The 27,371-nt window shown below is 43.5% G+C and overlaps 1 protein-coding gene and 1 pseudogene across 1 annotated transcript in view; one reads left to right on the top strand and one right to left on the bottom strand.

Moving 5' to 3' along the window:
• Positions 1 to 27,371, bottom strand: part of LOC135203220 (DNA replication complex GINS protein PSF2-like) — a 113,898-nt gene that overhangs the window by 4,153 nt on the left and 82,374 nt on the right.
• Positions 4,186 to 27,371, top strand: part of LOC135205680 (DNA replication complex GINS protein PSF2-like) — a 39,626-nt pseudogene continuing 16,440 nt past the window's right edge.

The following is a 27,371-nucleotide window of genomic DNA, read 5'->3' as shown; positions in this document are numbered from 1 at the left end:
AGTCCACTAAACTTTAGGAATAACTTTGACCCAAGGGGAATTTAAATTGTCGAGGGCTTTGTCATTGGCGGGATTCGAACCACTGCCTGGTTTAGAACAATGACAGACAGTGATTGACCGCTAACCCATCAAGAGAGGTCAAAGTCATATCTATCGTTCCCTCTATGGCAGCAGCAGTTCGAGTCCCCGTCAGTGACGAAGCACTCGGCAATTTAAATTCCATCTTGGGTGTAAGTCAACTCCCGAGGTTTAGTGCATTGCATATTAAACGATATTTTGTGGCATAATGTTTTTGAATATTAAAAATAAAAAACTAACGTAAGTATGCATGTATGTATGTATGTGACATATACAATACATACGTACGTGAATAGGATCCTGTCGCAGTTAAAATGAAAATTCGCTGTCACCTGAATGTTACTTCTCATTGAAAAACTGTCAACTCGTGGATGTTAACTATCGGCTCTCTCTCTCTCTCTCTCTCTCTCTCTCCTATAATAATAATAATAATAATAATAATAATAATAATTAATAATAATAATAATAATAATAATAATAATGTTTAGTATAACACATCACCAAGGACAAGTACTTGAAATGACTGTTCATTTCTTTTCTAAGAATTTCTCTTGAATAAACACAAAGCCTCATTAACGTTCACTTGAATCAATCATCTTTTTTATGCTTTATTTTCAACTCCTTAATCCCCTGTACTTTATTTAAGTTTATAATGCAGTTACACAGTTAAGGTCACAGAAGTATGAGTGTGTAAGATTCACAAACTTATCTCTTCGATATCCAACATGTCGTTTTCATGGTTATCAATGTTTTCTTATATTTGATTTTGTCGAGTGAAAATATTTAATCTCCCTCGAGAAAGTTGGAATCCAAAGAGATATCAAAGGTACGTTATCAAACGGATGCAATGCCTAGTGTTTGTTAGTCACTGCATCCGTTCGGTGAATCAAAAGCAGGGAAAAATAGGACAAGTCTTCGAAATGGCCTGAGTGAATAAATTAGCAAAGGCAATTAGCTGCCACCCACACCTATTTCGGGAAGTGTTCATTAATCACTAGACTTGGCAGTTTTCCGTTTTTATTAGAGCCTTCAATCAGTTATTTTTTTGTTTTTAAGAGTCCGTTGTTAAGCAACTATATTCAAGCGAGCGCGGTAACTCTCTGGGGGGCAAAACTAGCCTTCCTGAGGTTTATAAATACATTCAATGATAAGCTATTACAGCTGATTTCCAAGCACCCTCGAGGTTTGCTGGCACCTTCTTGATTTACCATGAAAGAAAGAACATTAAAGTAAAACCATATGAAAAATAAAAGAGTAACCCTCTTACGCCGGAGCCCTAAAAATCAAAACCTCTCCCGTATGCCGGGCCTGGTTTGGAGTGAGCGCGGAAGTGTTTAAAAAATAATTTTTTTCAAAAAATTACAGCGCGCGTACTTTTGAAGATTAAGAGTTCATTTTTGGCTCCTTTTTTTTGTCATTGCCTGAAGTTTAGAATGCAAACCATCAGAATGAAAAATTAATAATCATTATCATATGTAAATAATGCGATATATGGTAGCGAAAAAAAGAAAATTCATACATAATTGTATTCAAATCACGCTGTGCAGAAAAACGGTCAAAGCTAACCAGTTACTTTTTATTGCGTTGTATTTTACACTAAATTGCGATCATTTTGATATATAATACATTGTAAAACAATAAAGCAACACCGGAAAAAATTTTATCACAAAATGATGTACGAATTCGTAACGAGCGGACGTAAAAAAATGTTATTTTCAAAAATTCACCATAATTCTAAATAATGTTCTAGAGACTTCCAATTTGTTTCAAAATTAAGACAAATGATTGAATATTACGATACTGTAAGAGTTTTAGATTAGAATTGCAGATTTCGACCATTTCGGACGAGTTAAATTTGACCGAATGTCGAAATTTTTAATATATATATTTTTTTATATGGACATATTTCAAAGATGGAAAAAGCTACAAACCTTCAAATTAATTATTTTTTATTGTATTCATCATGAATTTGCGCACATTTGGATATATGAAACTCTATAAAAAGGCTAATATGAAAAGGAGCAAATATTAGGATAATGCCATGTACGTATTTCGGAGACTTGCGGCCGCGAATCGGCGCGCGGAGTGAAGGTAAATATATTTTTCAAAAATTCACCATAAATCACAATAGTGTTTTAGAGACTTCAAATTTGTTTCAAAATGAAGAAAAATGACAGAATATTACTAGGCCGTAAGAGTTTTAGCTTACAATTGCGTTTTTAAACTATTTTCGGTAGAGTCAAATTTTGACCGAACGTGGTTTTTTTTTCTATTTATCGTGATTTATATGCAAATATTTTTCGAAAAAGAGAAAAACTACAACCTTCAGTCATTTTTAGTTGTATTCTACATGAAATTACGCACATTTTCATATATAAAACTTTATGTAACAGCTAATTTTAAATGGTGCAAACATTTTCGACAATCGCACAAAAAAATTCTGATTTTTCGGAAGTTACCGCGCGAACGTAATGTTTTTTTTTTCATAAATTCACCATAAATCGAAATATTGTGCTAGAGACTTCCAAGTCGTTGCAAAATGAAGGTAAATGATTGAATATTACTAGAATATAAGAGTTTTAGCTTACAATTGTGTTTTTCGACCATTTTCGGTAGAGTCAAAGTTGACCGAAAGTTGAAATTTTTGCACTTAACGTTATTTATATGAAAATATTTCAAAACTGATAAAAAGCTACAACCATGGGTTGTTTTTTGTTGTATTGTGCAGGAAATTTCGCACATTTCCATATATAAAACTTTATGTAACGGCAAATTTAAAAAAGGGTGCAAACATTATGACAATCGCACGCCCAAATTTATCGGAAGAGTTATCGCACGAACGTAAGGAAAAAGTTTTTTCATAAATTCACCATAAATCGAAATATTGTGCTAGAGACGTCCAATTTGTTGCAAAATGAAGGCAATGATTGAATATTACTATAATGTAAGAGTTTTAGCTTACAATTGCGTTTCTCGACCATTTCTGTAGAGTCAAAGTTTGACCGAAGGTTGAAATTTTTGCACTTATCGTTATTTATATGAAAATATTTCAAAACTGATAATAGCTACAATCATGAGTATTTTTTAGTTGTATTGTGCATGAAATTGCGCACATTTTCATATATAATACTTCATGTAAAGGATAATTTAAAATGGTGCAATAATTATGTCAAAGTGACGAAATAATTGTTTCCGAGATGTGTCACTGATACTTTTTAGTACGATAAGAAAGAAATTCGCGCCTTGCGCGCCTGCGGTAGCGGATTGTAAACAAAAAAAAACAACGCCTTGATCCGTGAACTCCCAGGCATCCCCCAAGGCGCGTGATACAAAAGTTTTCGGCTGGTAGGCCTATAAGTATTTTTTCCGCGAATTTTTAAAAAAAAACTTTTTTTGAGCCGACGTATGATACGTCCAATCGGCATACGGGAGACATTTTGACTCGACGTTTAATACGTCCAATCGGCGTAAGAGGGTTAATATCAATTACTATTTTACTTTTGACTTTGACGATACTACGCTTTTGCACTTGACTTTGGTGTTTACGACATCCTTAGGGTAATATAAAGCGTAAGATTTAAATATATTCTAACTTTTCGTTGGTATGTACTCAACTCTCGTCAAGAAACTTCTTTTAACCTACCTTGCTTCTTCCATGAGTAGTGAGTTTGCTTAAGTAGTTAAATCAGCTGTTTCGGTAATGATGCAATCTTCAACCACCGTTTTTCAAGAGGGAGTTTCCGTTCACGGACCCCCTCATCTAGTGTTTTGAGTCCAGGGCAACTAAAACTCCATTCAAGTTCCTCAGAGCACTGCCACCCTGGGTGACAACGCCTCTTGTCTGTTGCAATTTAGAATTTCTTTGGCAGAGCAGCGCTGTTGTTTCCCCTCACCTGTGCGAGCAACAGTATCGTCTGCTATGTAACATTCATGATCAAAGGAAGTAAACTAGGGATTTCTGTTTATGTTGAAGTTTCATATAATTGTAAATAAATTTAGAGACTACTATTATTTAAGCACTATAAAATTATTATATAAGGATTTTATGTCGAAATAAACATATACTAAACATATTTCATTTTGTCAACGAATTTTTGTTTATATTCTGACGAAAGAAGGATCAAGTTGGCGGGTCGGGCGAAGCAAGTCATCCCTAGGCGAAAGTCTTGTTCTTTGTGAGGTAGGTATACAGTATTTGTATGTTACATTTATAATTTTTGTTCAGTAGAACAAAAGCCAGGCTGATGTACTTTATAATTAAATGCTTGCAAATTTGTTCAGCGTAGATTATCATGAGCAGTAGGTAGCTAACCTTAAGCTGGACAGTCATTGCAAGGCCGAACCTGAGCCATCATTGTTCTCGCCAAGTTCTAATGTACTGGCGTAGGTAACAGATCATAAAAACTAACCCTATGCTTGATTATTTATCGCGTTTCGTTTCTTATTTTGCCTTTTAGCTAGCTACCTAGTAATAGCAAATTTCTAAGTTTAGGTAATTGCTTACTGGCAAACCGTTGGGCAGTCCTCTAGCGTAGGGTAGGGAGACTGGTAGTCATTTGTAAATTCGCCAGCAAACGAAAAATTCCATAGAATCAAAATTGCTACTCTACATGCTCTAAAACCACCCAGTGCTTGATATTGTGTTACTTGGGGTCCAGGGGGAGACAAATCCACTCTCACCCAGCCATGTCAAGGCACGGCATCCTAGATAGTGTAATTAATCCCAGGGGCTCGTACTAAACACAGTGAAGTACATTTGATGCCCCAATTCCTGGTGGCTTTCGTATTTGCGGGGACAAAAGATGTGGAATGCCAAGGCTAGGTAGTAGAAATACTGGGGTAGCTACCTACTAGGGTAAATGACTGAGCGGCGACATAGCTGCCACCCACCTCTCTCAGAACGTGGCCGCTTCCCGAAAAAGTGCTTGAATTATGCCGTTATTTTGTATTTTAGGAGAAAGCTCTTACTTTGAGAGGAGTGTAGAGGTCTCAGTGTGCTGCGTGGATGGGCCACAACTCTTGATGACTGGTGCTCATGACAGCGAGTCCAAGTACTTTTTCAGGAAGGTGGCCGCGTTCCGGGATCAGTGGCCACTATGTTGCTGCACGGTTGTTTACCCCAAGTCAGGTTAGGAAGGTAAGTTCTGTTTAGGTAAGGGCACAATACTCTAGGAAAGATTAGGTTAAGCTTGCTTTGGTTAGTGTTTCCAATATTCATTGTCACTTGGGGAGGGGAGGGTCTAGGGAGTGGAGAGGCCTCCCAGACCAGATCAGGGCTTGGTGTCATTAAGTCAGATTAGGTAGGTAAGATCTGGTTAGGTTAGAATACAGCATTCTAGGAAAGGTTAAATTTGGCTTGTTTTCACACAGTCGGGGTACTCATACCTATTTTCCTACACTACATCTTTTTCCTGTTTTTTTTTTATTTAGTTTTTTTATTTTCCGACTACATTTTTTTTTTTTGACGAAACAAACTCCTTCTTGTATCTCATTAGTATATGAGGGACCATAGTGGCAAACCTGGGTTGTTAGGCTGGAAGAATTGAAAAACTAGGTAGAGTAGGCTAGCATAAAACAGTGATGTCCCATATGCTTAATCTAAATAAACCTACTTTACATGGATACATCTCAATGTTCCTTACCCTAGCCTAAGGTTCCACATCCTACCTGGCTAAAAGCCTCCCAGGACTCATTTAGCCTTTTGTTAAAAAGTGTAGCAGTGCTACTTATTGATTTTTATGTTTATTTTTTAAGAATTCTGACATTCATGCCATAGAAATTAGTTGTACATATAGTACTGACCCCACCTAGCTATGTCCAACAAATAGGATATGGGGGACCAAAGTGTGAAGGTGGGATTTAGGTGGTGGGGACAACACAAAATACTCTAAGCTAACCTCTTCTAGAGCACCAGGTCCTTACTTGGTTTGGTAGCAGGATGGCTACATCTAATGGAAATACTAAAAGATAGCACTCCTTCGATCTCGATGAAGGAAACAGTGCACAGAGGATTTAAGGAGAACAAATTCTACTGACACAAGAATTAGGAATATTAATAAATCTTCAGAAGTCCCAGCTGGTTCCATCTCAAGAGATTGTGTATTTGGGGATGACTCTGAACTCTCGTCTTTTTTTGGGCCTTTCCATCCCCCAAAAGAGGTGGAGTCATGCTTACGAAGAATAGAGAAATTTCTTGCTCTCCAGACTTGCTCGACCAACAAGTGGATGAGCCTGCTTGGAACTATGGCATCGTTAGAGCAATTTGTCTCGCTGGGAGACTCCATATGAGAGTTTTAAAGTTCTGTCTCAGAGCTAGCTGGTACAGGAAGAGTCATCCCAGTTCGTTTGTTTTCCCAGTAACGCAGAATATCGAGAGACATCTGCTATGGAGGTTGGCCAGGAGAAAGGTTATAGGAAGGAAGTCCTCTACATTCTCAGAACCCCAACCTGAGCTTTTATGCCGACGTGTTCGACTTAGGCTAGGGCGCTCTCCTGGAAAACAAGGAATGTCATAAATATGAAGGAGTTAAGAGCGATTCACTTATGGACTGAATGCTTGCATCAGAAGGGTACAACTAAATCACAGACTATTCTCAGACAACACCACGGCCCTGTCATACATCAGCAAAAAAGGGGAAATGCATTCCTTTTCACTGTACTTCTGTGGGCCAAACAGGATTGGACAATGCTAGCAACAAGATTTGTAGAAGGAAGACTTAATGTCCTAGCAGATCAGCTGAGCAGGCACAATCAGGTGGCCCCCATGGAATGGACACTGGATTTGATAGTCTGTGAACCCCTATAAAAGTTGTGGGGAAAACCATCATAGACCTCTGCAACACAGGAATTATCGCCTTCCCACCTTCTTCTCTCCAGTATGAGTTCCTCTAGCATATGTGACAGACGCAATACTACAGGATTGGTCAGACAAGTTCCTATGTGACTTCCCTCTCTTTTGGAGGATAAGGGAAGTTGTGAACAAATTTCTAACACACAAAAATATATATATCTTCCTGCAGCAGCTCTCTTAACCGTTCTTTATAATGCTTTGGGGTAGAACAGTCCATGTATCCCGCCTCCTGTCAATGTGGAAACTGCTATGTAATTAGTAGTACTTAGTAAGTTACTTATATAAAAATGACATTTTTATGATAAAATTAAATTTTATAGTATATACTTAACAAGTAATTATAGAATGGGAGCCCTCCCTCCACATGGATATTAGGGCATAAAAAAATTTAAACATCTGGCTCGGTTGTTCCTCGTCTTCCTGAAAGTGGCTGGTACTACTAACCTACACCCAAAACAAAAGAATCGTTACTGTGAATTTCAAATTTTAACTGCCGATACATACTTGGTAGTACAGTATATGTAAATTTAATTTTTGATCATAAAAATGTCATTTTATTCAGGGTCTTGCCAAGCGATTACTATTCAGCCGTAGGATCCCTACTGTGGCAGACCAAAATTCAACCTTTGCGGTGGCACACCGCCATTGCTAGTGCAGGTTAACCAGTTACCTGTCACTACTGGTAAACAGGTATGATGACGTCACACCCTTCAATTCAATTTCTGCTGGCTCCCAGGTAACATCGGTAGCTCTGTGGACCTTCTTCATCATCTTTTGGATGGTTGTTTGGCTTTCCTGGGTATTTTTTTTTCTTGAATATGTCTGATTCAAGTGCATCTGGAGTTAGGTTTTGCACAGATGGTTGCAAAAGTAGATTAGTAAAGGCAGTATATGATCCTCACTAGATGTATTAAATGCAGGGGTCAAGAGTGTTCAAGGGAATTAAGGTGTCCTGTGGTTGCTTATGTTCATGGTGCTCCTGATCTGTGTTGACTAGCTCTTGGTGTCTAAAATTAGTTTGCTTGGTGTAGAAGTTGATTGGAGGTTGGAGATCAATCATGGAATGTCCAAATAGCAAGCAAGCTGTAAGTAATATACTCAGGCATCAAAATGGGATAGTGCTTCAACTAGAGAATTTTTTCAATTGATTTAATTTTTGTTCATGAAGCTTACCTGGCAGATATATATATAGCTGTATTTTCTGACGTCCGACAGAATTTCAAAACTTCGCGGCACACGCAGTGGGCGGCCAGGTGGTAGTTACCCATTCCCGCCGCTAGGGAGGCGGATATCAGGAAACCATTCCCTTTTATATTCATATTTTTTGTCGCCAGTGCTGTAAACAACTGTTTGCAGTACCTCCGCCTTTGGATTTTGGAACTTTGTAGTCACTTAAGTATTTGGATTGTCATTTGGTTTTGATTCTGGATTGGTGGATAGGCATGCGCGATAGTGGACTGTGTTTTTTTATTTTTTGGATTGCTTTTGATTGAACAAGATGTCTGGATCAAGTTCTGATGAGTTTCAGGTGTATGTTATGAGTGATTGTAAGGTGAGGCTACCGAAATCCTCGGTAGATCCCCACTCTGTATGTACGAGGTGTAGGGGGCATGTTTGCTTAATGGATGATCGATGTAAGGAGTGCGAAAGTTTTGACCGATGATGGATGGAAGATTTATGATGCTATTTACGTAAATTGGATCGTGATAGATCGGGAGGTCTTCTTTTATTTGAGTGGTTCAAGCAGTAAAGGTAAGGGCAGTAATATTCCACCTAACAATAAAACCCCTGTAGATTTTGTCTCTCCTAACCCTGTGATGTTGCCTTCGGGCCCTGAAATTGTGTCTGGAGAAGGTAATGCCCTCTCTTTGATTTTGGAGTTCTTTACGATCTCTAGAATCCAAAGTGCTTGCCTTGGAACAGGCGCGGTGAAAATTAGTGATTGTTGTGCCCCTAGTGTTGTGGAGGGGGCGTCAGATCGGCCCCATAATGCCTCTAGGTCTAAGACCGCTGTCGGACTCCCAGGACTCAGGGTAGTGGGCATGTCGAAAGCCGCAAGAGTGTTTACTGGGGCTCCCCACCAATCTGGGTCCCTTCGGCAGGTCCTGTTGCAATTCCCAGGCTGCCAAGGGAGCATTGCTCAGGCGCGCATCTTTAAGGACTGTTTTTCGTCCTCTGAGGCGCCCTCCCCGACGCAAGGGTGGAGCTCTCGGAGGGACTCGCGTCCGTTGAAAAGGACCTTTAGAGAGGAGGACGCTTCACGTCCATTCTCTCCTCTTTCTTTGTCGGTGTCTCCTGAGTCGTATGACGCTTTTCCACCGCAGAAGAAGTAGAGGACGTCATCGGAGGATGACGCTGTGGAGCAGCCCAGTTCCCTCTCTAAGGAGAGGCAGGTAGCTGTCCCTGTGAGAAGGAAGAAGGCGTCCCCTCGCCCCTCGTCTTCTCGCAGGTTCAGCCCTTCACCTGTTCAGGAATCTTCTCCTACGAGGAATATTCTCGTGTCCCCCTTCAAGGCCAGTGGCTTTCTTTGATGGCGAGAAAGAAGTGGAGCCTAAATGTAGGAAAGGATACCAGCTGCCTGTCAAGAGATCGAAGCAGTCCCTTCTCTCCTCCGGTTCGTTCGTCTCTTTCTCCTGTTTTGTCACCGCCTGCTTTTAGATCGGTGCCCCATCGCTCGCATAGTACGAGTAACAAGACGCTTAAGCGGAGATGTTGGTTTTCTCCTCAAGACGCTCTGCTCAGGGCGCTCGCAGGACGCTTATGAGGACGCTCGGCAGGACGCTTCTGTTGACGCTCGGAGAGACGCTTTTGTAAGCGCTCGGAAGGACGCTTCTTTGGAAGTTCGCAAGGACGCTTCTGTAGAAGCTCGTCAGGACGCTTTGCGGGAAGCTCAGCGTCTTATTGCTACTCAAGACGCTTCTCAGGACGCTCGATGCTTTCAGGACGCTTGTCAAGATTCGAACGCCACAAAGCTCGACAAGAGGTCCGTCTGGTATGAGGAGGCTTCTTTCGTCTAAACGTCAGAGGTCCCTTTTTGAAAATTAGACTTGTAGGTCTTATGCCCCCTCCTTCTGTGCATTGCGCCAGTTGCTCCCAGGGGGAGGGAGAATTGAGTAGTCCTACGGATTCTGTAGAGGAATTGATCAGCCGTCTTCTTCTTCAGTATCGGACTACAAGTTTGTTCATGAAACTTACCTGTCAGATATATATATAGCTGTATTTTCTGAAGTCCGACAGAATTTTAAAAACTCCGACACACGCAGTGGTTCGGCCAGGTGGTTAGTACCCCATTCCCCCGCCGCTGGGAGGCGGGTATCAGGCCAACCATTTCCCATTTTCTATTCATAATTTTTCTGTCGCCGTGCTGGAAACACCTGTTTCCAGTACCTCCGTCTTAGATTTTGGAAAACTTCATTGCCGCTAAGTATCCTAATTCTTTTAATTTATTTGACTTGGAGTTTGTGGCTAGACATACGCTATTCTTAAATTGATTTGAATTTGATTCATTTTTGCATAAGATATCTGAATCTAGTTAGGCTAGTTTCAGAGGTGTTGTCTGCAAAGATAGGGTGTGGGCTACCGAAAGCTTCGGTAGATCCGCACCTTGGTATGCACGGGGAGGGGTATGAGTCTTGCTTCTTTGTCGAGATTTGTCATGTAAGGAGTGTGAGACTTTGTCTAATTCCGTAAGGAAGACGTATGATTCGTATGTACGCAATTAATCAGTAAACATGTCTAATTCCGTAAGGAAAACGTATGATTCGTATGTACGCAATAATCAGTAAACAAAAGTCAGGGTAGTGAACCTGCTAACCTTCCTGTAGACTTTTTTTTGCCTAACCCTGTAGTATAGCCTACGGGTTATGAATATGTCTGCGAGAGGTGATCGCCTCTCCTTCATTGTTGTGAAAGAGTGCTACTTCTGTTATTGTTTCTCATAAACCCTGTAATGTTGCCTCGGGCCCTAAACAGTGTCTTTGTAGAGGTATTGCCCTTTCTCTAATACTCCTTCGATTCGTATCTTAGAATCGAAAGTGCTTGCTTTAGAGAGCAATATGAAGTGGCTAAGTGCAGTGACAGTGCCCCTTGTGTAGTGGAGGGTGCGTCAGATCGGCCTTATTTCGCCTCTAGGCCTGGACCTCTGCTTGACTCCCAGGACCCGGGGAGAGAGCATGTCGAAAGCCTGAAGGAGGGTTACGAGGAACCAACCCCCACCGATCTGGCGTGCCTTCGGCAGTTTCTGATGAAAATCCCCAGACTGCCTTAGTGCGTGCACGTGCACGAATAACCTGAAGGATTGCTTCTCGTCCTCCGGAAGCGTCCTCCCCGCGCAGGGGTTGGAGCTTTCGGAAGGACTCGCGCCCTCTAAATAGAAGCTTTATAGAATGAGGACGCTTCACGTCCTCTCTTCTCTCTCGTTATGCGTTCCAGGTGAGAAGTAAGAAGGCGAACGTCGCCTGATCACGTGTACGTACTTTCCACCGAGAAATATGAAAAGAAGTCTTAGTAGCAGGACGCTTTTGAGAGCGGACGTCCGAGCTTTGTTACTGTGAGAATAAGAAGGCGTTCCCTCGCCAGTCGCCCCTCGTATTCTCACACGATCAACCCTTCTCCTGAGACTGTTTCGTGCAGTACATTTCTCTCCGAAAGTATCTCGCTTGTTTTGACGCCTGTCAGGAGCGTGACGCTTTTCTGCACGCTTCTTTGACGCTCAGGCTTGGACGGGACGTTCGGATGGACGCCAGGCGCGCGCAGGGGTGCCACGCCAAGCGCGCACCAGTGGACGCCGAGCGGCAAGCCAGTGGACGCCGAGCGCGCTCGCTGCTCGCCAGTGGACGCCGAGCGCGCGCCAGCAGGCACGCCAGGTGTGTCGCCTGGCTGAACGTTTCTGTTGAACTCTTCTAGCTCTTGTTTACGATTTGGGCCTCAAGAATTTTTACCTCTACCTTCGTGATACCTTATACCTCACATGCAAAGAATGTGAAGTAAGCAGTGCTTCGGAGGAAGCTTAAGTGAACAGACAACTTCGTCTTCGAAACCCAGCAAGACCTCGGGTTTCGTGAATTCAAGAGGTCTCCTGTCAATATTATATTGCTTTTCGCAAAGGTGGATGGAGTTAAGGAAAAGCTTCAAGGGAAAGATCTCGTTTCTCTACCGCAGTCAAGGACTTTGCGATAAGGCAGTTACGGGTTATGTAAAGGCTCGATGTTTCCTGCACGTCAGGACTCTCGGCAACGTCAGTAGGATTCTTGCAAAGGCACTCATCAAAAGAACGCTCTTCGGAAAGCGCAAGACAGGACTTCCTTTTGCCATACTGCCAAAATAAATTTTAAGAACTTTAGCAGGCATTAGTTGTGATAAGGGAGAGGAAGCTGGTTGGAGAATTTCTTCCTCTTCCAGGATATTTTGCAAGCTTTTTAGCCCTATGAAAGGGTTTTTCAGATGATAGGTTTTGTTAGTTTTCTAGTCGGGATTACGCTGCCGAATTGAACAGCGTCGTTCTATCCTGCCGTAAGCCCAGTCTCTTAACAGGATTCTTGCCCCTCCCTCGTTTGAGACGGGAATCTGAAAAATAAATGCTCGACTTCCTGGATTACGTTTTGTCAATTCAGTGACTTTCCCCCATTGACAATATACTATCGTTTTGTCAAGTAAGTGGGTATCCCCTCATTGACAAAATATCTCTGTCCCGTAAATGGGTTAGTTCTCATTGACAAACATCTCATTAACTTGATATTGCGTAAGCGAAATAAGCTCTTATTGCAAGATTCGGAAGAGCTCTCATTCGTCATTCGCAGACTCGTACAAGAAATAGACTTGTAGACTACGTCAATGAACGCTTATGTCCAATAACAAATAAGAAGCTTGAGCTGACTGCTTCGATTCTCTTAAGTTTTGTTCATGAACTTGGCCTGTCAGATATGTATGTAGCTGTATTTCCGAATTCAGCTATATATATGTCTGCCAGGTAAGTATGAACAAACTTTATTGTGATATAATTTCATATTTTGCCTTGCGTTATTTTATTTCTGGTTGGTTCAAGTCATATACGCTTGCTGTAGTTACCTCTTCGGATGGCAACCGAGAGGTCTATTGTCTATTTTAAGGACATTTAATCGTTACTCCCTGCAGCCTTCCAGGAGTTTCCGATTTATCTTTTACCGTTGTATGGTAGTGTTCTGACGACACAAACGCATCTATATATTTTTAGCGTTTTGCTGTTTCGCTTAAATATACCAGCTTGAGAGTCTTTCTGCTCAAAATAACGGACCTATTTCTTCGTAGAATAGGGTAGCTGGCAACCCAGACATAAGTTAAGAGACGACATTCGTAAGCTGCTGGCTGCTGCTGTCACGCTGTGTCTGCAGTCTGTCCTCCAGACTCCAGTCCAAGTGTCCAACCGATCCAGTAACAGATCGTGCGCTGTCATGCGCGGTATGTTACGTCTCTCTCTCCTGCGGGATTGACTGACTAATCGTATCTCGTGCTGACGGTTACGTCTCTCCTGCGGGATTGACTGACTAACTCTATCTCTGTCCTACAATCACGGACTTTAGCCTAAGATTGAATGGGATTTCTTACGTGAATGAATAAACGTTGCATTCCTTTTGCCTTACTATGTTCAACAGAGTTATCTCTTAATCCTTTCGGTGCTCGTTACCGCACGGTATAGAACTACGAGTCTACCGCAAACATTGCACTTTTATATGCTCTCCTGCTTAGGCAAAGCGCAGCCTTATTAGGGAAGTAAGCATACTCGGGGAGGGAATGGATGAGCTTGCTGGGGACCATTTCCTTCCTGAAGAAGTTTGTTTCCCCGAATAGACTGCAATTCAGATCACAGTTTTTTTCCAACCGGGAAACTGAAATATTATTCAAGATCTAGGAATGATTCTGAACATCTCTCAGTGCGTCTATCACCTGAGGTGATAGAAAGAAGGTGCCGGACATCTGGATAGGGTTTCAGATGTCCTGGATCTTAATCTGAAAGAAGTAAAAGCGATTCGGTAGTCCCTCCAGTCCTCGAAACGAGTTTTTGGGAACCAGTGGTCCAGATCAACTCTGATATTCCACAGCTCTCTCATATCTTAAGAAGTATCTTCTCTCGGTCCCTGTTCGAGTTTTACGAGAAAGAGCCTATTATAACAACAGGCGTAGAAATGTAACGATCCTCTAGAGGTTCGTTACAGGATTGCAAAAGTCCGTACGAATCGTCTCGATCGACGGCAGCAACTATTGACTTCCGAGTGGAATCTTTCTTTAGAAGTAAGTTGAGAGTTGTGGAGACTTTAGGGACGCCCTTTCATTCTTCTCTTCGATATGTTGAGGACGAAGAGGCTTCTTCTTCTCTGCTCCCTTATTCTCGATCCGGGATCGGTACCATTAAATGCCATCCTATGATATTGAACGGGGATGGATGTTTAGTTTTCTTTTCCCCTTTTTCAATCAACGCTTAGGAAATGTAATAAGAGGATTTATGACGTCACAGGGAGCGACAAGGACGCTGATCGCCCCATGTTGGCCCTCAGGATCCTGGATTCACAGAGGTCACATACTTCCTAGTTCACTTTCCAAGGACCTTTTCCGAGAGAGTCCGTCTACTCTAACTCGAAAGGTACCTATAACCTCTCCGCTCTGATCTGACTACGTTCAGGCTATCGAGATGTTGACAGGAATAAGATTACCGTCTGCCATTTTCCGTCTGAAGAATGGGATAAGCTGGCAGTCACAACTATTAAAGAATACGCAAATATGTTGTTGACGGCCTTTGCGGCTCAGAGATTTGCGTCTGTCAACAATAAAGCCCTTCACGATCTTTGAGTTCTGTGAATCTCGAATCTCGCTCACCATCTACTTTTTGTCTCACCTGTTTTCTCGGAGTCAGACACTCGTGCGAGATCAGGCGACATATAGTAGCCCTGAGTTTCTTGTTGACGAAGTCCGGTTGCGTTTATACACCCCCGATGATCGTGTAACATGAGACCAGGTTGGACTGTCAGGCATTCTTCCTTCGGGACTGAATCGCCTTTTGCTCCTCGCTCCTTTCTCCTGGCACCAGAAGCTCGAGTCAGGAGTTTGATTCGCTGACGACGTTGGGTTACGTTGATACACCCCCCAAGGTTTGCTTAGATTGAATCGCCCAGGCAGTCCAGACACTCATCCTTCAGCGAAGAATAGTGCCTTATGGTCTTCAGGGTACAGCCTTGCTGTCCTTGGATTCGTCTGACTGGTCAACTGTCGGTCACCTGACTTTAGTACAGACGGACTGACTGTGCATGTCCAGATCGAAGCTTTCAATATGGAACTTAGACGTAGTCTGAAGTTCTTGATGTCAAAGCATTCGAACCTCTCTTACCTGTTAACTTCTTGCATGTGATCAGGAAGGCCTTCTTCTAACCACCCTAGATACGACAAAGAGGGGTTAGTGAGATATTTTAAGCCATCGTCACAAGTTTTGGCTTTGGAGAACACAAGGCTTTTTTTTTTGGTGTGCTCTCTAAGCCTTCTGTGGTGGCCTAAGAATGGAAACCCGTTTTGTCCTTGGGCCAGGAGCTTGGAATCAAGGATGCACAAGTTAGTGGGCAGGAGCCAGAGAGAGTCCTGTGCCCTGTCGGGTCTCTCAAGTTTTATCTACATAAAACTCAAGAAAGTCGAAGTCATTCGGGCAATCTGCAGTGTTCCGCAAAAGACCAGACTTGCCCATATCGAAGAACACCCTGGCTTTAGTGTTAAGGAGTCTTTCAAAAATGCTCCTTCATTGTGTTTGCACAAAGATTTGAAATCTTTTTATCTGAATGCTCACGAGGTGAGGGCGCGGCCTCGGAAGCATTTCAACAGAGCATGGCACTCAGCAACATCCTGAGTACATGTTTTAGCGAAGCAACTCTTCATTCACACTCCCTGCGAGATGTGAAGATGGCATATGAGATCTGCTGCTCGCTAGGGCCATACGTGTCTGCAGACACAATCTTGGGGGCAAGAAGTACCACTCATCCTATCCTGTAGAAAATGGTTAGGAAGAGCTCTTAATTTAGTTGTTGAGTCGCCGACAACGGCGACTTCTTAACTCTTAAGCCTTAGTTAACACACCTTAACTTGGCTAGGTTGGTCAGGTGGTGATATATATATTTATATATATATATTTATTTTACTTCTTAGCCCTCATGGTATGGTCAATATGGTCTAGTCACATTGTGGTCACGCCCCCCGTTGACAGATCATTCTGGAGTGCACCAGCTTTATAGGTCTATACCTCGCTGGCAACTCTAGTAAAGCAGAAGCAGACTTGGGTGACAGTAATCACGGGAAGTCAGCTATGCTAACAGGTGGAACCAAGATGTAAATCATATGCATGCATTTGTTTCCCAAAATCCTTTTTTTTTTCTATTCTGTCCCTTCCCACCTCCAAAGGTGGGATTCAGCTATATATATCTGACAGGTAAGTTTCATGAACAAAATGATATTGTTATGATACAATAAAGTTTGTTCATACTTACCTGGCAGATATATATAATCAAGTACCCACCCACCTCCCCTCAGGGGACAGTGGAAATAACAAAAATTATGAATAGAAAATGGGAATGGTTCCTGCTACCCGCCTCCCAGCGGCGGGAATGGGTACTAACCACCTGGCCGACCACTGCGTGTGTCGGAAGTTTTTAAAATTAAAACTGTCGGACTTCAGAAAATACAGCTATATATATATCTGCCAGGTAAGTATGAACAAACTTTATTGTATCATAACAATATCATGTTTTGGTTCGTCTTTTACGCTCGTCGTTTGGAGACAAGTTCCAACCTTCTGCTCCTCGATCTCCTCCTTCTCAATTTTCCTCATCAAAGTCCAGTAAGGCTCCTGAGTTTGTGGAAATGAAGACTTCCCTTTCCACTAAGAGGGCGTTCAAGAAGTTACAGGACTGGATTGGAACACAGGAAGATCAGGGCAAGTCTACTTTTGCCCTGCCTCCCTCGAGACTCAGTGAAAAAGGGGGAGTTTCACATAAGTGACTTACCGAACAGTTTACATAGCTTATAGCTTCTTACCTACGGCAGTCGAAAATTCAAATTGTTGGCGCCAGCGGCGTTGCTATCTTAAGTATAGGTGATCAAAAGACCGCCCACATCCGGGAACCCTGGGTACTGCTAGCCTTCTACCGTCAATTTTCGTTTCTGCCTTTCTGCCGCGGGGTAACACCTGTGAGATTTTTTCGCTGCAGTCTCCTGCGTCGCCATTTTGGATTTTGGTTTTTGTTTGGTGATGTACAAGTTTTGGTTTTTTCTTGCCAGTTGCTAATTATGTCAGATTCTAGTTCATCTGCTGTAAGGTTTTGCAGCGCTGGCTGCAAAACAAGATTAGCTAAGTTATGTCACGATCCGCACTCTAAGTGCACTAAATGCAGAGGACAAAATTGTAATGGTATGGATGTGACATGTGATGAATGTAAAGAATTGGATGAACAGGGATGGAAGGCGGTTAGATCGCATGCTGAGAAAATGGAGAAAGATAGGAAGAGGAAGGCAGCTCTTAGGGCTAGTAGTAAGAATAGGTTAGAAACTACTCCTGTTCCTTCGGAGACAAATAAGTCTCCTCTTGCCTCTCCTTTATTAGAGAATATTTCTCCAATTAATAGTCCTCCTACTTCTCCTTTGATTACCCCTGTTCAAGTTGCCCATGTTCCGAACCCAACACCATTGCCTTGCTTGAGTCTAAGATGGATAAAAACGTTCGAAGTGTTAGCTGAATCAGTTATGAAGTTAGGAATGTCTTTTTAAAGCTTTCGTAGATAGTACAGTGAAATCTAGTGCAGTGCAAAGTGTTAATGTTGCGCCTGAGGAGGCGGTTGTCCGTTCCCCCTCGACTCCCAGACGAAGGTCACTGTCCCGCTCCCCCGCAACCGGGAGAAGACATACCGGAGGTCGGAAGGAGTCTGGGGGAGTTTGCCCACGGTCAGCCGTCGACTCCGTCGACTCGCGGGTGTCGTCCAAAAAGATGTGGAAAGGTGTTATGTTTGTGATTCTCGCTGCTTCTGATTCGGAAGTGCAATCGCCAGTGCGCAAAAGGCGAGGTGATTTGGTGTCTAAAAAGACCGTTTAAAAAGACATTCGATTCTTGCGGGTGATTCGTCACCGACTCTGTTAAGAAGTCTAAGAGGCATTGGAGTCCTCAACCTTCGTGTAGTTTTGCTCCGGCTGTGATATTTAGTGAATCTCCTCCGCAGTCGCATTTTTCGGCTAAAAGCAATGGCTCTCGGACTAGACTTTGTGATAATTCACGATCGCTCGACTCTCCCAAGCGAGTCTCGGTCGCAGTTTCGGCTCGGTCGCCTCGTTCGACTCAGTATTACTGTCCAGAGAAGCGTATTCGCTCGTCTTTGTTCGACTCCCCTCGCCGTGAGTCGATAGGAATTTCGACGGGTTGTTCGCCTGTGTCGACTTGTGGTGCGAAGACTTCACCTGTTAGAAAGAATCGTTCTTCGACTGAAAGACCATCGACTGCTACAGTGTTAGACGATTCTACCTTAGCTCCATTTACGAAGCATTTCCAGGATCTTATGAGTTTGTTGAAATCCTCCACCGGGGTTAGAACATAAGCCTGATTTCGACTCTGCTTCCGTGCAGTCTGAAGAGGAAGCTTTGGATCAAGATGACAGGATTCGTCGGCTTATTCGAGTCTTCTTAAATTTTTTCCTGTCCACTTATCCAGATTACTTTGAACCTGCTTCTCCGTCTTCACCGCCTTCAATGTTCGTTAAAGATAGGAAGACAGCGTATTCGTGTCTACCTACCTAAACTGGTTCTTTCTCAGTCCTCGAAGCAGGCCCTTAAGGAGTCAACAGAGTGGCTTTCTAAGAAGAGGGAAACAGGTAAGGCTTCGTTTGCTTTCCCACCTTCTAAGCTTCAGAGTAAAGCGTATCGTTCTACGCAACTGGAGAAGTTCCTTCTTTGGGAGTGTCTGCCTCTCCCAGGGAGACTTCTCCGGTTTAGTGGACTCACACCGAAGAGCAGCTTTTTCGTCAGCTAAAATTTTGTTTTCTTCTTCAGAGCTGGACCATTTGGTGAAGAATATTTTTAAAGTATTTGAGGTATTTAGTTTTTGGACTGGACTATTGCCTCCTTTAGCTCGCAAGATTGAAGACTGTCAGTCTTAGAAGAAGATTTTGCCACAGACTGGGTTAGGAGTTCTGTCCTGTGCGGATAAGGCTGGTTAGAGGAGAGATGGGTCAGGAGAATTAGCAGCCCTTTTCACAATGGGAGTGATGAAGAAGAGAGAAAGGTGGTGTTCTTTCGTCTAAAGGAGTCACTAATAACCAGAAGTCGGCTCTCATGTTTGCCCTCTCTCTGGAAAATCTCATCTTTTCCCTGAAGAAACCATTCAGCAAATTCTTTCGGATTTAGAAAAGAAATCTACTAATGATCTCCTTCTTTTCAGTCTTCCAGACGTCCGCCCCAAAGAGCCTACTGACGACAGGAGCTAAGTCTTCTCCTCTTCAGAAAGCATAACATCCCTTTCGAGGGAATAAACCTAAGTGGGCAAGACCCAGGACTAATTTGCGTCCACAGTACAAGTCCTCAAAGAAACCTCCCCCCAAAACCTTCGGACACAAGTGAGAAGCCGTTCCTTCACGTGCAAGTAGGGGCAAGACTCCATCTTTTTTGGGAAGAATGGAGTCGAAGAGGTGCAGAGCAATGGGTAGTTCAAGTTCTTCGAGAGGGATACTCGATTCCTTTTGTTTTAGATCCTCCTCTCTCCGATACACCAATCAGCTTAACAGCATATTCTCCAGGATCAGAGAGAGCTTTGGCTTTAGCAGCAGAGGTCAATGCACTCATCAAGAAGGGAGCAATAGAGGAAGTCCTCGACAGTTCTCAGGGATTCTACAACAGACTCTTTGTAGTTCCAAAAAGCAAATGCCGGTCGGGAGGTTGGAGGCCTATGCTAGATGTAAGCGCATTGAACCTTTTTGTGCTGAAGACAAAGTTCAATATGGAAACAAATCATTCTGTGATGTCGGCACTTCGCCCAGGCGATTGGATGGTGTCCCTGGACATGAAGGACGCCTACTTTCATGTCCCGATTCACCAGAGTTCAAAGAAGTTCCTGAGATTTGTGTTCGAAGGGAGGACGTATCAATTCAGAGCCCTTTGTTTCGGCCTTTCGACGGCCACTCAAGTATTTACTCTGTTCTTGCTCCATTGGGAAATGGCTGCATATGTTGGGCATAAATGCAGCATTTTACCTGGACGACTGGCTTCTCAGATCGGTTCGAGGACACAGTGCGTGAAGGATTTATGGAAGGACACTGTCATTAGCGAGTCAATTGGGAATTCTCATCACCTGGAGAAGTCTCAATTAGTGCCGTCCAGAAGATCCCCTATTTGGGGAGATTCTGGACTCTCAGACTTTTCGGGTTTTTCTGTCCCCGAAAAGAATAGAATCTTGCCTCAAAAAAGTGAGCCAATTCCTGAATCGTCAGTCCTCCTCCGCCTTGGAATGGATGAGTCTTCTAGGGACGTTATCATCAGTAGAGACGTTTGTAAAGTTGGGTCGTCTTCACATGAGATCTCTTCAGTTTTATCTCAAAGCGAGTTGGTGTCGGAAGTCTCAACCCGACACGTATTCGTTCCAGTGTCGGAAGAGATCAAGAACGACTTGAGATGGTGGATGTCGAGGGAAAGATTGCAGGAGGTCTCTCCCTGACATTAAGGAACCCAGACGTAGAATTATACTCCGACGCATCGGACAGAGGTTGGGGAGCTCTCCTAGGGACCAAAAAGATCTCAGGATTATGGGCAGAGAAAGAGAGGTTGAATCACATCAACATGAAGGAGTTGAAGGCGATTTGGTTCGGTCTGCAAGCATTTCGCTCCTTTGGTCGTGGAAAGAGAGTGGCAGTATACTCCGACAACACCACCGCTCTATCTTATATCAGGAATCAGGGAGGAACCCATTCATTCTCCCTCAACAAACAGTCGTAAGAGATCTCCTTCTCTGGTCTCAAGATCGGGATATTTCCCTCGTTCCGAGGTTTTTGTACAGGGGAAGTTAAATGTACTGGCAGACGAACTCAGTCGAGTAAACCAAGTTCTTCCCACGGAGTGGACATTGCAAGACAAAATTTGTCAGGAACTGTGGAAACTTTGGGGAAGACCTTCAGTGGATCTGTTTTGCCACGTCGAGGAACAATCGACTTCCGATCTTTTGTTCCCCAGTTCCAGAATCCTCTTGCTTGGAAGACCGACGCAATGCTTCAGGATTGGACGGGTCTAGACGTTTACGCCTTTCCCCCATTTGGAATGATCAGAGAGGTGTTGAACAAGTTTCCTTCCTCCACATCAAATGTGTCAATGACGTTTGGTAGCACCATTCTGGCCCAGGAAAGAGTGGTTTCCAGACCTTCTCAAGTTGGTTATAGACATCCCAGACTTCTTCCTCAGTATCCTCGGCTACTCAAACAGCCCCACTTCGACAGGTATCATCAGAATTTGTCCGCTCTGTCACTGACAGGGTTCAGACTGTCCGGAAAACTCGTCAGAGCTAAGGGGTTTTCTCGTAGAGCGGCAGAGGCTATTGCTAACTGTCGAAGAAGCTCTTCTGCCAAGCTTTACCAATCAAAGTGGGGAGTCTTTAGGACGTGGTGCAGAAGACATAATTTCTCGTCTTCTAAAACCTCTGTGCAGAAATAGCTGATTTTTTGCTGTACCTTAAAGAAGTTAAGAACTTGTCCGGTATCGACAATTAAAGGGTACAGAGCTATGCTGTCCTCAGTGTTTTAAGCATAGAGGGCTTGACATCTCCTCTAACCAGGATATTGGAGATTTAATTAAATCTTTTAATACAGTAAAAGTATCCAAGAAGGATAGTGTGGACTGGAAACTTGGACGTAGTTTTAACTTTTCTGATGTCTTCACGATTCGAGCCACTTCGTGAAGCGTCTTTGAGAGATGTAACGAGGAAGGCACTTTTTCTCTTCGCTTTGGCTACAGCAGGAAGAGTGAGTGAGTTTACAAGCCATCCACAAAGGTAGTGGGGTTCAAAAATCGTAATGCGGTTTGTTCTTTTGTTAACGAATTTTTAGCAAAGAACGAATCTCCCCTCTAACCATGGCCTAAATCTTTTGTACTTAAGGGATTATCTAATATAGTGGGTCCGATGGACGAAGAATATTTACTATGTCCTGTCAGAGCTCTGAAATGTTTACCTGTCAAGGACACAATCCGTTAGAGGTAATTCCGACCGACTTTGGTGTTTCGGTTTAAGAATTCTGCAAAACCCCTCTCCAAGACGCTATTTCGTTCTTTTGAGAAGTCTGATACTGGAGGGTCACACTATCAAGTCCAAGATCAACTACTCTAAATGTGCTTAAGGTGAAAGCACATGAAATACGTGCAGTGGCGACATCCTTAAGCTTCAAGCACAATATGTCGCTTTTCCTCGATTCTTCAATCTACGTTTTGGAGATCGCGATCTGTGTTCGCCTCATTTTACTGAAGATGTAGAGGCTACCTATGATAGTTGTTGTAAATTTGGGTCATTTGTCGGTAGCGGGCATGGTGTTGGGAAAGGAAACATAGGGGAACTTTCTATCCTCTACTGTCTCCTCGCCTTGTTATAGGTTGTTGAGTCCGTGGGCAGACTGGAGGCTCATAGTGCTTTGGAGAACCTCCAGATCTTATTTATTACTTTTGAGTATGTCATTATTTTTGGTATAGGTGATGGTCTGTTGTTTATCTGGTTTCTGAAGCCCAGGGCAAGGGCATTATCTGTTTTTTAATATTTTGTCAACCAAACGGTCTGCCATGGTTACAAAATCCCACTAAGTAGGGCGACCTGGCCCTATACTGCCACGTCTCCTACGAGTGATGAGAGCGCCAACCAGAGGCAGTATTCTCCTGCAGCTGCTCTCTCACAAGGTAGGGTACTGCAACATTTGCTGTTTAATGTGGTCTTACTGTCATTTTTATGTAGTCCATCTACCCTCCTTCCGGGTAGTTTGGATTCAGCTATGTAACTGTTCGGTAAGTCACTTATGTGAAAATGATATTTTCATGATAAAATAAAGTTTTCACATATACTTACCGAACAGTTACATAATCAAAGCCCACCCACCTCCCCACAGATGGACGTGTCGGCTAAACGAAAAATTGACGGTAGAAGGCTAGCAGTACCCAGGGTTCCCGGATGTGGGCGGGTCTTGTATCACCTATACTTAAGATAGCAACGCCGCTGGCGGCCAACAATTTGAATTTCGACTGCCGTAGGTAAGAAGCTATAAGCTATGTAACTGTTCGGTAAGTATATGTGAAACTTTATTTTATCATGAAAATATCATTTTGGTACGAGACCAGAGAGGAGGTGGTTTGAGAATCCCTTCATCGGCACAAGGCGATTTTGCCATTCTTGTAGATGCTCAGAGGAGGTCTCTACTTTCTTCAGTGAAGATATCTTGGACCCCAACGGAGATGGATCATCATCTTGAAGGACTTTTGAGGACTCTGGAAGTCTTTTAACTTTTTGGACTGGTGCTTGGGAGTCCTAGATGTTCATCTAGGAGTCCGGACTCTATCAGTCTGGGGGAGTCTGTCCAGTGTACGTATTAGCATGCATGGACAAGGCCGTCGAGATGGTTCGGAGGAGTTGGCGTCGCACTTCGGTACGGGCCTGTTGAAGAAGAGAGCTCTTTTCTGTAATTTTTACAGCAAAGTCGGTTTCTCCTTCTCAGAGGGCAGAGTTGCTTTTTGCCTCCCCTCTTTCGAACCATCTTTTCCCCCAGACCTTGGTTAAGGACCTTGCAATCAGTCTGCAAGAGAAGGCTACACAGGACCTCCTAGCCCAGTCCGCCAGACGTCCCGCAGTCCCTTTGACGTCTTCTTCTGGACGTCTTCTTCAGCTTCCTAGGAAGCTGAAGCCCTTTAATGGGGCACCTCCCCCCCTCGAGATCCCACCTCCTCGGGGGAGAGTCCTTTCCAGAGGCAGAGCTCCTTTCAAGCCGAGAGGAAAGAAGTGGAGGACTTTGTCCTTCAGACACCAGTCAGAGCCAGACTGAAGTACTTTGCAGGAGCGTGGAGAGAGAGGGGTACGGACATCTGTCCCTCAAGATCTAGAACAGGGGTACAAGATTCCCTTTATGGTACCTCCTCCTCTGTGCACAACTCCCAGGGATCTTTCTCCTTCGTACCAGCGGGAGAAACAACTGATCTTATTCGACCTTCTAGACTAAATGGTCAAAAAGAGAGCGGTGGAACAGGTCTTAGACCTGGGGTCACCAGGATTTTACAACAGACATTTCCTGGTACCAAAGCAGTCGACGGGATGGCGTCCAGTCCTGGATGTGAGCAGGCTGAACCTTTTCATAGAAAAGAAAAAATTCAAGATGGAAACGCCTTGAGACCGGGCGAGCTGGATGGTGTCTTAGACCTGCAGGACGCATACTTTCACGTTCCTATCCACCCTCTCTCAAGAAAGTACCTGCGATTTGTGCTAAAAGGCAAAGTATGGCAATTCAGAGCTCTTTGTTTTGGATTAAGCTCGGCCCCGATGGTGTTCACTATTCTGATGAAGAATGTAGCGAGATGGTTACATTCTTCAGGAATAAGGATCTCTCTTTATCTCGACGACTGGCTCATCAGAGCGTCTTCAGAAGAGAGGTGTCTGAAGGACCTTCAGTTAACGTTAGCCTTGGCGAAGTCCCTGGGACTTCTGGTCAACCTCAAAAAGTCACATCTGACCCCAACACAGTCCATCGTGTATCTGGGGATTCAGATGGATTCAGTGGCTTTTCGAGTGTTTCTGTCCCAGGAACGACAGCAGCAAGGCGTTAGAGAAAGTTTCAGACTTCCTGGGGAGGAAACTTGCCGGTAGGGAAGGATGAGTCTGCTGAGGACATTCCTTGCTGGAAAAGTTTGTTTCCCGGGGGAGATGCACCTCAGACCTCTCCAATTTTGCCTAGTAGAGGAATGGAACGGTCAAGCAGGATCTAGAAGCGACCTTGAAGATCTCCAAGTCTGTAAAGAGCCATTTAAGATGGTGGCTCGATCCAAACAAGTTTCTAGAGGGTTTGTCCCTAAAACTTCAGAGCCCTGACCTAGTGTTGTTTTCCGACGCATCCACTTCGGGCTGGGGAGCAACACTAGGAGGGGAAGAAGTGTCAGGCTATCGAAAAGTTGGAGAGCGAGAGTTTTTTCTAAATCAGTGTTAAAAGTGATCGCCAACGCAAGGATGCCGTCATCGCGTGCAGTATACCAGTCGAAGTGGGCTTCCTTCAGGGGTTGGTGTAGAAGGGAGGAATTTCCTCTACCACGACTCTGTGAGCAAGATAGCCGACTTCCTTCTGTACCTAAGGAATGTTCAGAGGATTCGTCAGTCCAATATTAAGGGATATAGAAGCATGTTGTCAGCAGTCTTTCGACACAGAGGCCTGGATCTTGCTGACAACAGGGATCTTCAAGATCTCTTAAGATCGTTTGAAGCCACAAAGATAGTTCAGGGTAGGCTTCCTTCCTGGAACTTAGATGTTGTTTTAAGACATCTGATGTCAAGTCTGTTCGAGCCTCTCCACGCAGCATCTCTTAAAAAACTTGACTAGAAAGGGCGGCTTTTCCTAACTGCTCTGGTGACGGCGAAGAGAATTAGCGAAAAATTCAGGCCATCAGTGAACATGTGGGCTTCAAAAGGAGATAATGCTGTCTGCTCTTTGAGTCCCACGTTCTTGGCCAAGAACGAGAACCCGTCCAACCCTTGGCCCAAGAGCTTTGAAATCAAGGGAATGACGGACTTAGTTGGTCGAGAACCAGAGAGAGTCCTGTGCCCTGTTAGGGCTCTAAAATTTTATTTACAAAAAACGAAGGAAGTAAGAGGTCCTTCGGGTAATTTATGGTGCTCAGTGAAGAGACTAGATTTACCTTTATCGAAGAAAAATGCGCTGGCTCTTTTCCTAAGGGACATTATTAAAGAGGCTCATTCATCTTGCAAGAAGACTGATTTGAGCCTCCTGCGAGTGAACGCTCATGGAAGTTAGAGCTGTTGCAACCTTGCTAGCCTTCCAAAAGAATATGGCACTCAAGGACATTCTTGATGCCACCTTTTGGAGGAGCAACTCAGTATTTGGCTCACATTATTTAAGAGATGTGAGGACGACGTACGAGAACTGCTGTTCTCTAGGGCCATACATTTCTGCAGACACAGTTTTGGGGGCTGGAAGTAGCTCTTTTCCTATCCTCTAGATAATGGTTAGGTATAGTTTTTATTTTGCGTTTTTTGGTTGTTGGGTAGATCCTCAGAGGAGGTCTTCCAATCGTTTAGTTTAACTTAAAGTTGAATTTGCTTAGTTGGTCAGGTGGTGGTTTTTTTGCTTCATTGCCCTCATATTGGTATGGTCATAAGGTCTGGTCAAATTGTGGTCACGCCCCCGTTGACAGATCATCTAGAGCGCACCAGCATTACAGGTCCCTACCTCGCTGGCAACTCTAGTAAAGCAGAGGCAGGCTTGGGTGACAGTAATCACGAAGTCAGCTATGCTAACAGGTAAGGAACCAAGATGTCTATCATCTACATAGATTTGTTTCCTAAAATCCTATTCTGTCTCTTCCCACCCTCCAAAGGTGGGATTCAGCTATATATATATCTGACAGGTAAGTTTCATGAACAAAATGATATTGTTATAATACAATTAAGTTTGTTTATACTTACCTGGCAGATATATATAATTAAGTGCCCACCCACCTCCCCTCAGGAGACAGTGGCACTAAAAAATATGAATAGAAAATGGGAATAGTTCCTGATATCCGCCTCCCAGCGGCGGGAATGGGTACTACCACCTGGCCGCCCACTGCGTGTGCCGCGAGTTTTGAAATTCTGTCGGACGTCAGAGAATACAGCTATATATATATCTGCCAGGTAAGTATGAACAAACTTAATTGTATTATAATAATATCATTTTTGACATGCCCTGACACTTTATAGTGTAATTTGTCCACTATCCTACCCCACATAACCTGCAGACTGTTCCTTGCAATGCATAGCACTGCTGTCTGCTAGTATAGGGACAGGGGAGCCTCTGTGTGTGGATGATGACCGGGATCACAATATTTTTTAATGTGTCTGTAAAGGGAGGTAGTTATAAAGTGATGGCTTTGTTTAAGAATAAAATCAGCTTTGTTTTTAGAAAATGTTTCTACCCATTGAATCCCTCCAAACTATGGCTGGTTCAGAGTCACATAGAAGAAACATTTTGCATCATTAGGGTGCCCCAGGACTTTGATGCATACTTTCAGATAGGTGAGAAAGATGTGTTTAGAGATGATGCTATTGCAGAAAGGTTACCATAAAGAACTTTAGTGGATTTGTATATGAAAAGTCAGGTCTTGATCAAGAACTTTAGGGATTTGTATTTAGGTCCTGATTTTCAGCCTCATCAGTCATTCTGGCCATAATCATTGGTTTCAT

The sequence above is a fragment of the Macrobrachium nipponense genome, chromosome 24 (assembly GCF_015104395.2).
Source record: "Macrobrachium nipponense isolate FS-2020 chromosome 24, ASM1510439v2, whole genome shotgun sequence".
Classification (NCBI taxonomy): domain Eukaryota; kingdom Metazoa; phylum Arthropoda; class Malacostraca; order Decapoda; family Palaemonidae; genus Macrobrachium; species Macrobrachium nipponense.
This window is presented reverse-complemented; position numbering and strand designations above follow the sequence as displayed.